General features: G+C 32.0%; 1 pseudogene; it reads right to left on the reverse strand.

Moving 5' to 3' along the window:
• Nucleotides 1-1,389: 1,389 nt before the first annotated feature.
• LOC149561196 (uncharacterized) lies at nucleotides 1,390-4,826 on the reverse strand (annotated as a pseudogene).
• Nucleotides 4,827-11,741: the final 6,915 nt, after the last annotated feature.

Raw genomic sequence — 11,741 nt, forward strand, 5'->3', positions numbered from 1 at the left:
TTGACAAAAAAATAAAAGAATAAATAAAGCTTTAAAAAATCATCCCTATCAAACAAATTATTTTCAAACAATAAGATTACAGGTAAATAATTTTTCAATTTAAAAAAAAATGAACTTTATAAAACTGAAGAAAAAAATATTTAAATGTTATCACTATAACAGTATGACCTACAACAAATACAAAACTATAATTTTTAGAATTATAATTTTTTTGAAAAAAGACTTCATATATATTAAAAAATTGTATCTAAATAATTTCATTGGTTCTTAAAATAAAAAGAAACTTACTGTTAATATTTTGAAGGATGTAGAAAAGAATCCATTGTAAGTATGAATTTAGACTCAAGGGATTCTATATAAAATAATAGATGAACCAATAATTCAGATCATTGAAATTTTGAAACAATAAATATAATGTCATGATGACATCACCTTGATAATTGCTTCTTTATGTTTAATTTGGAAAGCTTGCATCTAATACTTAGTACTTATCATCAACAGTATTTAATTTTTTATCTTTAGTTTTAAAAATCAAATATTTTATTCAAAGGAAGTTTTTGTATTTTCTTCAAATGATCTTAAGATGTATCACTATTTTAGTTATTCTAAATGAAATTAGAATGCAAGAAATAACTTATACACATGTGCATGTTTGTTCTCACTAGAGTATAGAAATAATATAGGATTCAAAACATATCTTATTCAATGTTATGATTTGGAAGGATCTTACAACACTTTTGTTAATGAGAAAGTATAGAAATGAATTAGATTTGTTTTCATTCATAAAAATTGGATATATTATAGTTAAGTACAATGGATCTTCTTTTTTAGATAATTCTTACCTACAATGACAATGAAATAATGATGGAAACACCTTAGCAATTCTCATTTTTTTTGAGGTTGAGAAAATATTTTTATAGTAAATTTTTATATTGAAATAAGATATTTTGTAGTTTTACATTATCTTTTTCTAAGATAAATTTAAATAGTAGGAGTACTATTTTAAGCCAATTCAATCCACTCTACAAATTGGACAACTAATTCATTATTTAATAAAAAAATTATATGAAAAAATTGTTATCTTTGCTAGGAAGGATGAAGACATGATACAAGAATATAAAATCATAACTATTTATAGGAAAAAATATTTCTTTATTCTAACATTCATTTCTCTTTGATGAACAAGTCTACCTTATAAAAGGTCAAAGCTAAATGTCACCTTTACATGTATAGTGTTTCTAGGTAACATTGCAATACATGGTGCACTTACATGATGAACAATAAGCTAAACCCATATAGTAGTTTTGTTAAAAGTGATTTTTGATAAGAAGTGATATGATATGAAATAGATAAAAATGACTACTAGTTTGTATTAAGCTGATTGAATAGCTAGGATGTAGATGTAGAGTAGTTTTTGGGGATCCTTGAGCTTGTGTTTCTTAGACTACTTCCACTATTAAGAATAGATGAGATATTTATGGGCAAGTGAACATCTCTTTAAATGCCACAAAATGCACTTGCTATTTTTTCTAGTCTCTTGACTATCTCCATCATATTTGGGCGTTGTTGTGGAATCTCCCTTGTACAGACCAATCCTACTTGTAGAAATTGGGTAAGGCATTCCAATACCTTTGGTTTATCAGATGCATGGACATCTTTGAGTAGATGGTTGTCCACCACTTCTTCAATTTCATTTATAAGGCCCATACTTGTCCATTTTGATAAATTCAAACCTTCTACAAACATGTCATCTGTTGGTCTTCTCCTTGTCAATAATTCTAAAACCAGAATTCCATAACTATATACATCTCCTTTTGCTGAAAACTTTCCACCAAGTCCATACTCTACAAAATAATATATTAATTAGTGATTCTCACTAAAATTAAATAATCACATAAAATTAAAAAATAATAAATGATAATGTTATTTTAAAAATTGTAAAATTTAATACCTGGCGCGAAGTATCCAATGGATCCTTTTAGCACACTTGTAGTTGTAAGTGAATTCTCAAATAAGAATTTTGTAATCCCAAAGTCTGCTATATGTGGAGTCATATCATTCCCTAATAACACATTATTAGGTTTTAGATCACAATGAATTACTTGCACAAAGAAATGATGATGTAGATATTCCATTCCTTGTGCTATCTCTTTTGCTATTCTTAATCTGTCACTCAAACTTAATCTACACATGTCTCCTCCAATAGGATATAGCCACCTCTCTAAACTTCCATTTGACATAAATGGAAGAACCAATGCTTTGAAATCAGGGCTGGAACATGCTGAAATGACTTTAACCAGATTACGATGTCTCACACTTTTTAACACATTAGATTCCCTTTGAAAACTTTGGAGAGCATTTTTGTCTTTCAAATTGAAAACTTTAATAGCAACATGTGTACCATTGTTGAGAATTCCTTTATAAACAGATCCAAAATTACCAATTCCTAACAAATTGGTTTCACTAAATCCACTAGTTGCATGTTCAAGTTCTTCATATGAAATTCTTTCTAACCCAATGTTGAGTTCAAGAGTATTTTGATTTATAGGTCTCCTATAGAAAAATAAAAATAGAATAGAAGACATAATGAATATTGCAATGCCAATCAAAGTTGGTACCATCACCTTCTTAGACACCAAAAACAGTTTGTGCCTTGAATGAGAGCATGATTGTAAACCAATCCAATTGCCACAGAGGCCAACATTTCCCAAAATTCCTGACCCATTAACTCGTGCAAAAACTCCTCCTTTTGGAACTTCACCTTCTAATTTATTATAAGAGAGATTGATATGTTGAAGCATTTTCATTTCTTGGAAAGCCATTGGGATTGGACCTGATAAATTGTTGCATGATAGATCAATATCTTGTACATTTAGCAGACTTGTGAATGATTTTGGTATTGGACCATCAAATGAATTCCATGAAAGATTTAAATATTGCAAGTTTATGCAACTTGATAGTGCAGCTGGAATTTCACCTGAAAATTTGTTGAGTGACATATCGATGGCTTGGACCATTACCATTTTACTCATTATTGAAATAGAACCTTGTAAAACATTGCTAGACACATTAAAATAAAATTGGAGATTTGTGAGACCTGACCATTCAAGAGGTATATTTCCTTTTAGTCTATTATGCGCCAAGTCAACCAATTCTAAAGCGATGCATCTCCCTAGACTTGCAGGGAGTTTGCCAGATAATTGATTGTGATGAAGAACAAGGCGTCTCAACTGTGAGAGACCACCCAGACTTTCTGGAATTTGGCCTAAAATCATGTTTTGGCTCAACGATAACAGCCCAAGTTGTTTAGCATGACCAAAACTTTCTGGAATCCTTCCATCTAAATTATTTTTATCCAAAAGCAACCTTTGAAGATTTGGAAGGTGACTAACTGCTACTGGAATGGAACCACTGAAACTATTATCAGATAAATCTAATGTTACCAACTTTGTGAGGTTTCCAATGCCCTCTGGTATGTTTCCCTCAATCTTATTTGAATACAACCTTAAAACAGAGAGCTGGCTTGATAGTTGGCTAACAGAAGAGTGCAAAATACCAGTAAGGTAATTCCTGGATAAATCAAGATATTCCAAAGAGGTGCAATTAGATAAGGCTGATATAAAATTTAAGCCATTACTTTTGGTCACAAGATGGTTGTCCCCTAAGAAAATTCGTCGAAGATGAAGCAATTTTCCAAACTCTGGAGGAATGTGGCCTGTTAATTGGTTACTATCTAATTGCAAAACTTGGAGAAGACTGCAGTTGGAAATGGCATTAGGAATCACCCCTAGTAAGTTGTTGTTGTCAAGCTGAAGTATTCTAAGTTGAGTAAGCATGCCCAATTCAGCAGGAATATTGACATGGAGTTTGTTGCACTGCAATGTCAATTGATCTAAAGATGATAGGTTTCCTAGGGAAGTTGGGATTTCTCCAATGAGTTGGTTTCCCCATAAACGCAGTTGTTGCAACTTTGACAGTTTGCCCAAATTCAGAGGAATGTGGCCAGTTAATTGGTTCTCACTTATGGACAAATTTTGGAGAAGGGTGCAGTTGGAAATGGCATTAGGAATCAAGCCTGTCAAGTTGTTGGCATCTAGATCAAGTATTCTAAGTTGAGTAAGCATACCCAATTCAGTAGGTATTACACCTGTCAAGTTGGTGTCACGAAGGTAAAGTTTCTTGAGATGAGTCAGCAGACACAATTCAACAGGAATATCACCATGAAGTTTATTTTGTGACAACTCTAAGTCAACTAAAGATGACAAGTTTCCGAGGGAAGGTGGGATTGTACCTATTAGTTGGTTTACACCTAAAATAAGTATCTCTAGATGAGAAAGAATGCTAAGTTGGGAAGGTATGCTGCCACTCAAACGATTATAGGATAATATGAGACGTTGCAAAGAATGACAGTTAGCCAGAGTGGAGGGAATGGAGCCCTCCAATATATTCATAGACAACCTAAGTACTCTAAGGCGAAAAAGCTTTCCAAGTTGAGGAGGAATTTGACCTTGAAAGCTATTATTCTTGAGATCAAGTAGTCTAAGAAAAGAGAGATTGCCAAGGAAAGGAGAGATGGTGCCTTGTAAAGACATACCTGTGAGATTCAAGGAAACCACTCGTTGATGACGAGACGAGCAGAGAACACCAGTCCAATTGCAAAAGGAATGATGAGGAGACCAATCGGATAATGCGTTGTTAGAGTCGGAAGAAAGTGAATGCTTGAAAGTCAGAAGAGCTTGTTGATCAGAGTAATAAGAATGCAAAGAAACATAACAAGGTAGTGCAGAAAGAAACAAGAGGAGGGGACACACTAAACTTAAAGCCATCTTCATATTCATTTTCACGTGCATTGAGCTCTAGAAACAAATAAAGCTTTCTAAGCCTCTGTGCTGTTTGCAGGCTCTCCTAAATCTTATTAAATAGCTCCGATGCCATGAACAATGTTGAAAACTCTCTTGTTTTTTTCCGACAACTTGTCTAACAAAGTCTACCAAGGTCAGTCTTTCCGTACTGGGTGTTATCGTACAAAGAAGAAAATGGGAGGAAATTCATGAGGCAATGGGGAGGTTTGAGTAAATGCCAAACAAGGGATGTGCACTTCGTCTTCGTCCGTCACCTTTTATATGACTCTTCTTTCGTGTTTCATGCTCCAATTATTTAGGAGATAGACTTCAAACAATAAAGATGTAAATAATGTATGCCATTCCGCATGGTGTGGAAATTTGCTTCGCAGCCGTAGCGTTAAAGAAAAGATGAAAGCTACCCATTTACCTACTTCTCAGGCTTAGAACATTTCTCAGGATAAAGCCAACTATTCACCTACATTTCGCGCGTCTTTCACTCTTAGAAACATTTCGTCTTCACATGTAGTGCACCTTCTTTTCCCTTCAACGCGGCGAAGAATTTGCCCAGTGATGTTCATCTAGAAGACACGTAAGGGGGACACCTTGTCTTTTCTTATTCTGCTGGAATATATGACATGAACTACTACTTTTGTCCTGATGTTCAAAGCGTTTACCATATGAAATGAATTATCTGTGCTGTGAAATCGACGACCTTAAATTTCTTAGAAGGACACGTACAATTAAAATGAGATGCAGCGTCTGTTTGTTTTCCTTGCATTTAAGAAACCCGGCAGTAAATGACGAAAATAAGTCACCTTGGAATCATTGTGCTACACTCCGAACACGCCAAAAATTATCGTACTATGAAGTTAATGTTTTCAGTTTTTCATTCTCTCTTAACTAAAATAAAACATAAACTCACCGTTTCTTTGTTTTTAATACTTTTTTTCATTACAATATCAAAATCAGACGGCTTAAACATTACACAAAGGTTTGATTTCTAGACAAAAAGTGTTAAACAGTCAAAGTTTACTTTTTCTCCAAATTTGTAATGTTTAAAAGGAACCACAAAATTTAATAGTACTTATATAATTTAAATAGACAATATTACTTCTCATATTAGTGTAGAAAGTAATTACTTTTATGAAAAAAAGGAAAATCAATGTATATTAATAATAACAAGAGATGTAAAGGGTTGAAGCTTGTGTCTTTAGTATAATGCATTTAGAATTAAGATGAGGAGAAATTAGTGTATTGGATTGAAAAATTGTTTATATTTTATAGTATTGAATTTATTTATCCAACTTTCTTATCATGCATATATTTCATAGCAGATTTTTAAAATAAAATGTTACAACATATGGGAAACTTATGTTTAAAGAGTTGGGAAACTACCATTAAACTAGAACATAAAACAAAATAGCTTACAAGCATAGAGGAAAGACATGGTATATGATTTATGTGTGAGTCTATTGAATGAGAAATCATCTTGCATGCAAATAACTCATTTAGGATTAAGATAATGTGAAATTAATAAATTGAAATAGAATATTTATTTGAATTTTAGAGCATGATAGGTTTTTCTAAATTTTTATCAATGGGTCAAAATGTAATTATTCCAGGTACCATTGGCACCAAATAGAAAAATAAATAGCATACAAGTACAAGGAAATGTGTGGTATATGATTTATGATGCAAGTCTAAAAATTGATAAATCATCTTGTGTGAGAAGCATGTATAAAGGGTTAAATAAATAGCTTGTTTGGTTGTTCTACAACTACAATGTGAGGGTAGTGCAACTTGATTAGGCCCTTAAAGATAGATCAATATGAAAATAGTGGACAAGATTGTAAGAAAAAAAGATCTTCTCACTGCATTAAGTTAAAACATCTCACTATCAATTGCTTCCAAATATAACTAGCATTGATGCATGAAGACATTAGAAAGTGATTAGATATACTCCTTGAATGCAATGCACAAATTCTTAGAGATAATCTAATCCCATATCCTAAGATGAGTACACAGACCAAATTGATTGTATATTATCACAACTTTCAAATTTTCATTTCAACTCATTTTCCTAATGCATCATCCATAATTAGATTTTTCATTCGAATTAAATATTAGTGGTATGAATGAATGTATTTGTAAGTTGTTCTATAATTGATATGTAGGCATAATGAACCATTTTCAAATTATATTTTTTAATTATTCATTTGAGAATATGTTATAGCATTTAAAGTCAAGCATTAAGCATTGCTAGCTTAGATCTTAAGTCAACAAGTGCCTCAATAGAGGTGGACTATACATTAAGATCATGTATTAATGATATAAAGTAAAAGAAACATAAAACCAAAAAATAAACATTGTTATAATTTATTGAAATGTATGGATAGTAGAGACCGAGTGGGTGCTAGGATTTTTGGAGTTGAAGGAGAGGAAGATAACAATGACAAAGATGGAGATTAAGACTTGGGGGTTTTGTTTGTGCTCTAGTGTTGGGGGCCTATTTTGCCTCTCCATTCTTGTGGCTTTGTCTAGTTGAAGACCATTTTTAAAAAGTTGAATCTAGTTTTTCTTCTCTGATTGAACCAAACCTACAATGAGTCATTTGTAGTTCACTATTTGGCCCATGTCTTATTGTACTTCTAGGTGGAGGTTCTTAGTGCAAAGCTACTTTCTCCAAATCCTTTCTTTTCTTATGAAGTGGTTTCCCTTCCATTTTTGCTTCTAGCCTTTCTTTGTTTCCTTTGTGTATTAGGCTAATGTTGCTTTACTTGGTACTTAACTCTTCCTTAGTTGGATGGATAGATTCCTTGGATCTCTATGTGGATTTTTTAATGAAGGGTGCTCCCATAAATACCATAAAAATGCAACAGAAAATAGAGAAACAACAAAAAAATTTGCAAGAACGCAAAATGGGATTCTTATTATCTCCAAAAGTGTGGAACCACAAAATTTAGAAATACAATATGAAAAGCCACATGGTCACCTTCCTTAGAATATTAAGTAAGACAAAATTGGGGACCACCACCCAAAACTACTTTAGACAACCTACATACCTTCCTTATATAGGCATATTCCATCTCCCAGGGAGGTTCTAGACACTTTTCCCTAACTCTTGAGGTCAAGAAATTATTACCTTTTGTTACATACAATTGGCTCACCAAAAGTTACAAATTATATTTTCGAGTAGCCCAACTTTGTAAACCATAATTTACAAACCATTGACTCGATTGGCTATTACAAACCCTCTTTTGAAAATGATAGCTACAATTCTATTGTGGCTTCTTGCATGCAAGTGTCCATAATTCAAGGCTTGACCTCATTTTGGAGCCATTTAGGCCTTCAAATGAAGCTTGAAGTTTTTTATAGCAAAAATTCATACAAAAAATATGCAATAACTATAGCAGTACATATGATCTAGCAATAAAACTCAATTGCCATGATGAAATATCTAAGATGAACCTCCACATATGAAATTAGAATATTTTGATATCATGTGACCAACTTACTATAAATAATAGTAAACTTCCACAAATAGAAACTTTGTGTTGAACTCTACATTGAAACAACCCTTATTCTAAAGATAGAAATAGAAATATTTTTTGGGTGATGTAAGATTTCCCTTACACCTAGGATGATCTTGCATTAGACAATAATGGTAATTTTGATAAGTGACATTGTCACATCTCAGATGTTTAGAGGAAAAGAAAGACGGTTAACCTCCTCTCTTCTCAACCTTGATAGATTTTCTATAGGTCTCCCTTTGCATTTGACTAGATATTCTTCATATGTTATATTCTTTGTATTTCTGCCAAGATGATTGTCCCGTATATCCTCAATCTCCTCTATAGCTGAAGAAGCTGTTCGTTCATACTCCACTACTTCTCTAAAAAATAATTATGCCACATGAACAATATCACTAGTCTTCTTACAAGGAATGAAATGTGTCATCTTTGAAATTAATCTATCAACCACTACAAAAATCAAATAATGCTCTTTCTGGGTGCTTGGTAAACTATGAACAAAATTTATGCTAACATCCTCCCATAAATTTCCTAGTACAAATAATGGTTGATATACAACTCTATATTGTGTTTAGTTTTTATCACCATCTAACATACTCTACAACTCTGTGCAAACTTCTTCACATCTTGCTACAATTGTGGCCAATAATAACTCTTAGTAACCAAAGATATGGTTCTAGATACCAAAATGTCTATCCAATACTCCACTATGTTTCTCTTTAATGATATTTTCCCTCATAGAACTCCTTAGAATACAAAATTCATTTCATGTTGATACAAAAGTTTACACCCTTGCTTGAGGTATGACCTCAAGAGACCTCTTGTAACATGGAAACAACTTCCAAGTGTGGGACTTACACTTTAAGGTTGAATCTGTAGAGAAGGTTGAATTCCTTACAATCAGGATGCATCTAAAGTATTGCATTAAAATAAAAGGGATAAGGATTACATAAATTAAATTTTGAAAGGGAAAGCAGGCGATGCACGAGATTGAGTGTGGTTACTACATATTCCTGTTGATGCACATGACATTAATTAAAGACCCCAAACAACATAGATCTTACCTCTAATTTATCCTTCAAGGACTTATATGTAGTTTAAACCTACAAAAATATTGCAAGGAATGAGTGTTAGAAATAGAAAATATTGAGAGGGGAAGTGGGGTGAATCAGTATTTCAATTTTTTTTTTCCAAATATGAATATCTTTTATAATATTAAAACATGCACATGTGAATATAATAAAATTAAAAATGACACTAAATCAATGCAACTCATAATAGCATTATTTGTTAACTAGGGTTTAAACTTTGGTGGGGATGGTACCCACAAAATGATCCACTAATCAAAAGTATCTTGTAAAATACATTGACCCTATTAGGATCCTTGTTACAGGAATAGGCCTTGATAGAACCCTCAACCCTATTAGGAGTTGTTATTACATTACAAAATGTATGCAAGCTGAGCCCACTACCAAAATATGCAATATAACAATATTTAGTATACAAACGGTATAGATACAAAAATCTTTCCAATGTTGATATCTTCAATATTTTATTTGAACTTTGTAGCTCACTATACTATCTTCGCATATACCACCTCTTACTTCTCTCAACATAAAATTCACATCACATAACAGTAACATAACTATCACAAAAGCATTACAAAGATTTGCATCTAATTTTTTGTCCTTTATACCACTTATTTTGTTTTGTTGGCCTTCATGCTTTCACACATTTCCCAAAATGATTTAAACTAACCTTTTCTCACTTAATGTTAACATCTAAGATTTCATCCCTAGTTAGTTAAGTAATTTTTTTTCTAAACAAAATAATTCCTTAATTTAAAATATCTAATTCATTATCTCTATCTCATTTTACTTGTGTGCATACCTATAACCACTAAATCATTAATATCTTTGTTTGTATAGCTTGTAATGCCTTATAGTATTTCCTATAGGATCCTTATAGAATTTTCTTACTTCCCTCAAGTTCCCACATGTCAATTCTTTTTCTATCAACTTCAGAAACCAAAATAGTGTATGTGCTGAGAGATAAACTCTATGACACTTTAGATAAATTTCTAATTCTTCAACCCAAAACTGTATCTCCACAATATGTTTATTTCATACAAGTAGTATGTTAGCATAAATGAAAAATCAAAACTAAATCAAAACTATCTACCTAGCCAAATCATCAACAATATCCTCCTTTGGCATTGATGGCAACATATGGGAAAATTGTCTATGTCCCAAAAACTAAAAAAATAAAAATTAATGAAGTTCTTCACATGGACATAACAATATTTAAAAATGTGCATCATTTTCTATTTATAGTACAATCTTTACACCGTTATATATCCTTATTTAAGTATTACTTCCCCTTGCTGTATTCTCTACCCTTTATCTCCTGTTACATATTACATATACAATTTTCTTTACAAACACTCCCCTTTTGACATCAATGATAAAAGTGAGTCAAAAACTATATACAAGTCAAAAATTTTAGTCTACCTTTTTTTTTCATTGTAACAATGAAGTGAAATCATCAAAATAGCTCTTTAAGCCTATTATATCTTCATTCCATACTCCTTTTACTAAGTTTGATACTAAGATAAGCACAGATAGTCCATAGCATGCTACTTCTATTGCTTAGAAGTGAGGATAAGTAAACTTTTCATATGAAATATTTTCCTTCAAGAAATCATGTAGTTGTCTCTAAAATGGGTCAATTTTCAAAGATAGATGCTCTCTTAACAAAAAGAACTCCTACAATGTTTTCCCTCTATGGCTTGTATTCTCCTCTCATCTAAAATTTTACTAATGTTTTGCATCAAGTCAATTAATAGAGCATCTGCATTCTTGATTTCACTAATTACACTCTTCAATTCAAATTATTTTCACTTAATCTATGTTGTAAAGGTGTTAATATATTCATATAATAGTGCACATTTCTCATATAGCTCTTTTCCTTCACGTACACACCTTTATAATTCTTTAATACATGTATCCAAGTTAGCTAAGTCATTTTTTACATTTTGGAATACCTCTTTAAATAGGATCTTACATATTGAATACTTTTCTTTCCTGACTGATGTTTGGTGTTTTTCTAGTTGCAACTATTGTCATTCAACAAGATCATATTCAAGATCCTTCATCACAATCTTCCATGCCTAATCAACATTTATAAATGGTACACTATTCAGTTGGCTTGACTGATAAAACTTATGAGAGATTACTCTCATTAAAAATTCAATTAGTGGATCAATGATCTTGGAAATGGACAACCCATGTCCATTTAACTCAGATTTGGTATTTTGTCTTGATAGCTTGATTTCTTTGGCACCACATTGTCTTCCTTTTGTCAATTG

The sequence above is a fragment of the Cupressus sempervirens genome, chromosome 4, assembly GCF_028749045.1.
Source record: "Cupressus sempervirens isolate cs-2001-9-10 chromosome 4, ASM2874904v1, whole genome shotgun sequence".
Taxonomy (NCBI): domain Eukaryota; kingdom Viridiplantae; phylum Streptophyta; class Pinopsida; order Cupressales; family Cupressaceae; genus Cupressus; species Cupressus sempervirens.